Consider the following 6,968-nt stretch of genomic DNA (forward strand, 5'->3'; position numbering starts at 1 on the left):
AGCTGTTTTCTGAAGAAGAAAAAAAAATCCCTAAAAGGACAAGGAGTTTGGATATTGACATCTTTGTGGGGATATTTTGACCCTATAATGTAGAGTTGCACACACACACACACACACACACACTCGCTCACGCTCACGCACGCACGCACGCACGCACGCACACACACACACACACACACAACCTCTCTCTCTCTCTCTCTCTCACACTAACGATTATGTTAGTGTTATGTTACGATTGTCATTATATTGTAAAAACGTCTGTCCCCAAATCAATATTTGACGCGATTTGCCCCGTATTCTTGAGCACAGAACTGTTGATTTCTCCCTCGCTTACCGCATCTAGGTTTCCTAGGACTCGGAGGAGTTTTGGCGCTTCGCACAACCAAATGTGACTACAGCCTCTCACAAGTTAGAAAGAAAACACAAAGCCAATCAGCTTAGCGATGTGTGTTCAGGAGGCGGCACTCAGATCTATTAACCGTTTGTGTAATTGGCCAATTTTTTTTTTAACGACGACAAGCCGGAATGAAAATAAGCCGAAATGAACTAGGAGTAACGAGGCTATTTTTAAAATGTAAGGAGTAGAAAGTACAGATAATTGCGTGAAAATGTAAGGAGTAGAAGTAAAAAGTCGTCTGAAAAATAATTACTCCAGTAAAGTATAGATACCCAAAATTTCTACTTAAGTAATGTAACGAAGTATTTGTACTTCGTTACTTGACACCTCTGACAGTAGTGATGAAGTAGTTAATGAATAATTACCTATTAGTTCTTCAATAATTACTTATTAGTTATGCAGTAAGTAAGATACAGTATTCTAAAGTGTTACCAAATAATGCATTCAACCATTATATGATTATAAGATGTTGCTTCTTAATAAAGTAGGTGGGCCATTACAGGTTTTCGGTGACTCTCACTCATTGGCCGTGAGACACACGCATTTGATTGGTTTCACACGCCACATCCCCGATTTCTCACGCTGAAGTGTATGTTGCATTGCAACCAAAAAAGTTGCTAACTTAGTTAGCTATAATTAAGCTATAACTAACTTAGTTAGCAACTATGGTTTTGGGAAACGCACCCCGGTTGGTCTAATGCCTGAAATATGAGTTTATCTATAGATCAACCAGTTCCGGGAATCTCCCGCATACTAGATTCCCGGGATGATTGATTCTAGATTCCCCGGATGAAAAAATTGGACATCCTACATCCTATTAAGTCAAAATTTGAAGGAGATGAGCTCGTTATCATGACTTCAAGAGGACATTTACCATAGCACGTGATGGCAGCATCAGATATTATGCCATTTAATTTTTCCAACTTTCATTTAAAGGGAAAGGATAGTCAAAAACAGGGCCGGTGTAACATAAATTGGGAGACAATCTGAAAACCTCGATTGTTAAAAGTAAAATAATTTAAAGGAATAGTTCACCTCAAAATAAAAATTGTCATCATTTACTCACCCTTAAAGTCCCACTCCGATCATATTTCGAGCTATTTTTAAACATTCTCAGTGGTCTTTAAATGATGATTATGCCGTTTTTAGCCAAAATCACAAAACCTGTGCCGTTTTCTGGGACTTCGCTTCAGCAGAGCGGCAGTAGCTCATTAGCAATTCGCCTCTGCGTTGTGGGCGGAGCCGTTGGCACGGAGACGACGCTCCTTGACGCGCCGTCTTGAGCTTCCGAGAAAACGGAGGAGAAGCTGATCATCGCCGTTGCTGGGTTTCCTATCATTATCGGATTAATTGCAGTTTAACCATCACAGAGTGAAAGTTTATCATTTGCATGTGTTTTTAAGTCCTGCCAGTTTAACAGGGCGCGCTTGACAGGGCATATAAGAACGAGAGAGAGAGAGAGCGAGAGAGAGAGAGAGAGAGAGAGAGAGAGAGAGAGAGAGAGAGAGAGAGCGAGCGAGCCCCGGCCACGCGCGCGCACTCACTATTAATAATAATAAATAATAATGTGACCAAAACGGTTATACAAATGCTGTCATTATAAAAGGTTTCTAGTGTCAATGTATTGCTTGTTTATTCTGTTTACTTTTCATGGTGTGGCACTTCTCTTCTCCCATGATCGAACATAGAATGCTGCTACGTCAGAGCGGCCAAAGCATAGACTGTAAAAAAAGATGGACGACGCCCCTTCGCTCTCTTCCATTGATGAGAACTGAAGCCGCCAGAGTCCCGATATGGCGCTGACATATTGGAACTTGAGTCTGCGCAGTAGCGATTTCGGGACCAGACCTGCGCAGTCGTGAGCAGGAAGTAAAGCCGCGAAATCAACGCTCCGCCCTCACTCTCGCAGGGAAAGTGCATTCTGCACACTTTTTAAAAAATTGATTGCAGTACGACAAGAGGCTTGTTAAAATAAAGTAAATACAATCTCCTCAGTCCTCCGAAGATCCCGAAAAAAATGTCCGTTGGTGCTTCAGTGACTACTTCGCTCGGAGAACCTGTCAATCACAGCTGTCAATCATGACGTTACACCACCGCATCACGTAACTAACTAAAAAACAACTTATTTTTGAAACAGACACTTGAACTTACATCAGCGTGATGAAAACGACAGCAAATGAAAGAAACCACCTTTGGAAAAAAGATATTTGAAGTGTAATTTAATTGTTTAGTTGGTCTCGCGTCCCGTTGAATAACACGGGGAGGAGGGGCTTATGACCTATACTAGGACCAGTCACCGGGGGGCGATCGAGACGTTTTGGCTTCACTTTTCAGGGCTTGTGCGGCACGCTTGGGCCAAAGCGTCAACAAGCTTCCTCATACTTTTTGACAAGCGTCCTTGACAGGGCGGCCAGAGCGTCTTTGCCGCTCAAGTCGGCGGCGGTGTGAACGTACAGTTACGGTGCGTGTCCACTACAGCGGCAAAACTCCGCTCAGTGCCGCTGGCAACGCTGTAACGTCTCCGCTTTGGGGTGTGTCTGTTGCGAGTGTGTTTAATCTAAGTTTTTTTCAACACACGGACAGTATAATCATCAGCGATGCACGCGATTACATTTAGAAATAGACAAGCTTCGTTTCCAAATGCACCAAGCAAAGATCCTTTCAATTTTATAAACTTTTATAAACCCAGCCAATATAATCACAATGAACACATCCAAAATAAAATATTTAACATATATATAACAACTGCAAAGCGTCTAAATTGTTAACAAAATGATTTACGCACTAAATCCAGCATAAACTCCGGCACAATTTGCATATTTTTAAACTCTCAAAACAGACGTCACATCCCGAACCTCACAGCAATTGGCTGCCGACCGCGTTTTTCGCTAAATATTTGCATAAAATCGAGAACTGCCCAACCTTTTGACGCTCTCGGTCGCTCTCAACGCTTTCTCCGGTCCGCTGTCAATCCCAAAATGCACTGCGCGAGCGTGAAGCTCGACTTCCATAGGAATGAATTGAAAACGCTCGCTCCGCTCCGCTCGCAACCGCGCCAGTGGACACGCACCGTTAGTATTGCAACCCGCTACCGCACATAGGTGTTGATCCGCCATCGTCTTCTCTACTCCTCAGAAGTGAACCTGAGCGGGCGGGGGCGGAGGGGAGTATGAGCTTGTAGCCCCACCCAGTGGAGTTACTACGTCACAACTCCAGTCTATTTTAGCTGGCATTTTAGCGCCTGCTACTGATTTACAGCCATTTGAATGCAGAAATACTCAGAAATACAACTTTGAGCTTATTTTTCTCAAGATATGTCCTCTAACATCAGAAAAATGCCACAAGAACATGTTAACACCTAGAAAAACATGATTTTCATCGGAGTGGGTCTTTAAGTTGTTTCAAACCTGTATGAATTTCTTTCTTCTGCTGAACACAAAGAAATATATTTTTAATGTCGGTAACCAGACAGTTGTTGGTAAACAATGACTTCCATAGTAAGAAAAAAAAATACTATGGAAGTCAATGGGTACTAGAGCTGAAGATCTTTGCCCGAACCCGACGGGACCCGACGGGTTTGGTCGGGTTCGGTCTTAATTTCTATTATTTTACACGAGCTCGGGCCGGGCTCGGGCTCGCGCTTCGGGTTGCGTGGTAAATGAGCGGTCAGGTGATGTGTTTAGATTAGCGTGAAAATGGATCTTGAGGAGGTGAAATGGAGGCTGGTCTCTGGAGGACTTATTTTATTTCTTTGTTCCAACTTCCAAGTGGCCTCTAGCCTCCATTAGTCATGAATAAATTATGTTAAAAAAATGTTTAAATTACAATTTTTTTTACGAAAGACAAAGGTGCTGTGTGCATGCGGCGCAGTCTCTTTTTTTCTTTCTCTCCCTTTTCCGCCGAGTGGTGCGTGTGCCGGCTCGCGGTGTGAAGCACGTGTCCCTGCTATTCTCCGACACTCTTATCACTGCTGATAGACAGCCTTTTGGACAGTCGGGCTGTAAACGGGTTCGGGCTTTTAAAAAGCTGTCAATCAAAATGTACTTGTCGGGCTCGGGCCAAACTCTGTCGGGCTCGGGCCTTTTCGGGCCGAACTTTTAATGGTGCGTTCACACCGAACGCGAATAGCGCGTCAGGCGCGAGTGATTTCAATGTTAAGTCAATGCAAAGACGCGTTTCGCGCGTAAAAAATTCCTGTGGCGCGAATGAGGCGTAGAGCGCGGCGCGGTAGACGCGAATACGCCTCATTCGCGCGTCAAGTTCGCGCGAATAGCGCGAATTGAGCGTCTAGCGCGTTAAGCGCGTTATGCGCGAATGATTTTATTAGTGCTATTTGTGCATTCACGCGTTTGACGCGAATTCGCGTCTGCCGCCCGAGTTGAAAAATCTGAACTTCTGCGTCAATTCGCGCCGCGTTAACCAATCAGGAGCCTGCTTGCTGCTGTCACGTGGTGAACTGACAGTTTATAATGTTATTTTATGTTTGGCCTCAATAAATTATTTTGTAATATGACTAAAATGCACAACAAAGCAAATCTTTCATATAAAAACTCGATTTCAATATGAGAGATACTATTGCTATTTATTCCATATCTATTCTAGATTATATGAAACTTTATTAATCTAATGTAAAGACAACAAACACAATTTAGTGTATAAAAACTTAAAAAATAAAAAAAATAAATCACAGGACAGGTTTCACTTTTGGAGGCTGGCTCCATTTATTATCAAAACAAAAATAAATGACAGATTAGGTGCGGGCGAGGGTGAACCTCGCGCCGGGCTGCACAGCGCGGGCTCGTCATGCAGCGACCACTCGAGGCCGAGGCTTATACAGCCTACGCTGTCCTCGTCAGCGTCCTCACCGTTAGGTCCACCAAACCTAGCTCCTGGAGCAAATTGTGAAACTCCTGAAACCCTCCGGAGGGTCTGGTGGACCCGAGTACAGCGACGATGTCCCCTACGCAGCTGTTTCTGCTCTCCAGAGCATATACGAGCGGTGACTCTCTCGATTAATGCTACTGCTAATGCTCGATAAACATCTAAAAAAGATGGCCGCCAACAGGTTTAGAAACTTTCGCCTCCGGATTTCGCTCTTGACGCGCGAATTAACACAAAGTGGTCAAGCGTATAACTAGACGCGGCAGGCGCGAATTTGACGCGCTATTCGCGTTTGGTGTGAACGCAGCATAAGGCCCGATTACAGCTCTAATGGGTACCATCAACTGTCTGGTTACCGACATTAAAAATATCTTTTTGTCTGTTCAGCAGAAGAAAGAAATTCATACAGGTTTGAAACAACTTAAGGGTGAGTAAATGATGACACTATTTTCATTTTGAGGTGAACTATTCCTTTACTTATGAAAAAACTTTACCCAACAATGTGGGGGAAAATTAGGAAGAAATCACATATAGTAGTAGGTAGTGTTTTATTTATCATCAACCGAATCACATGAATGACCCTGTTAGACTAACCAGGTATTTTTTTTCTTTTTAAATGTATAGCTTTCAGGATAATCAACAGAGCTATCGGCTGCTAAGGTTTATTCATTCTCAATCACGACGACTTTGTCAGCAATTTGAAACGCACCCGAATCAAATGGATTTGGATTTTATCTACACTCGTTATGAGAACCTGCTTTCTATTCTTGAGAGATGTGTCCGTAATGGTGTTTTTTGCGAAATTGACGACATACTACACAGCATGCAAAGGGTATTGTACTTGTTGCAAGCCCAGTCGACTCAGTCAACCCATGGATTTAGGCCTGCCAGGATAAGGACTGGAGACAGAGGATGCCCATACTGGGATATTTCCCCTGAGCAGTTGGGAATACCTTTTGGAATTTAATTTCACTGTAAAAGAAATAGCACGCTTATTCTGTGTCAGTTACAGAACAATAAGAAGAAGAATGTCTGAATATAGTTTGTCAATACGAATGTATTACACTGCAATAACAGATGAGGAACTTAGACAAGTTGTATCTGACTTCATCACAGAATGTCCTGACTCCGGAATAAAGCGAGTCAGTGGATTCCTTAACAGCGCTGGACTAAGGTGAGTCTTTATGCAATGCACACAATGATTGTATATTGGGTATACCATTGAATAATTGTAACGGACCACTGGACGCACCACAGGATCAGCCCCATGAAAGAGAGACACCAGCAAAGCCTTTTCACTTTTGCATGTTAACTGCAAGCAAAAAATGGGACAGTGTTACAGTCATCTGTTCTGCATGGACAATCTCTCATGTATTTTCTTGACAGTATTTTAAATTGTTCCATTTAACATGGGAGGATTTGAACTTGAGAGACGGAGTGTACTGACACCTTTCCACGGTTAAAACAACATTCCTTCTTATGTTCAATCATGTTTATTTGATGCTATTATTTAACTAGAAGGAAGGTCTTGACTACAAGATTAGTTTATACTTGGATCAAAATATACCAAGTAGTTTTGTTTACTGTAGTGCAATGGAATTTGTTTTAAGTCTAAATTGTATAATTTTCCAAGGGTGCAGAGGTCCAGAGTAATGGAAACTTTACGGACTGTGGATCCCGTGGGCACTGT

Source organism: Squalius cephalus (genome assembly GCF_949319135.1).
Source record: "Squalius cephalus genome assembly, chromosome: 4".
NCBI classification, from domain to species: Eukaryota; Metazoa; Chordata; class Actinopteri; order Cypriniformes; family Leuciscidae; genus Squalius; species Squalius cephalus.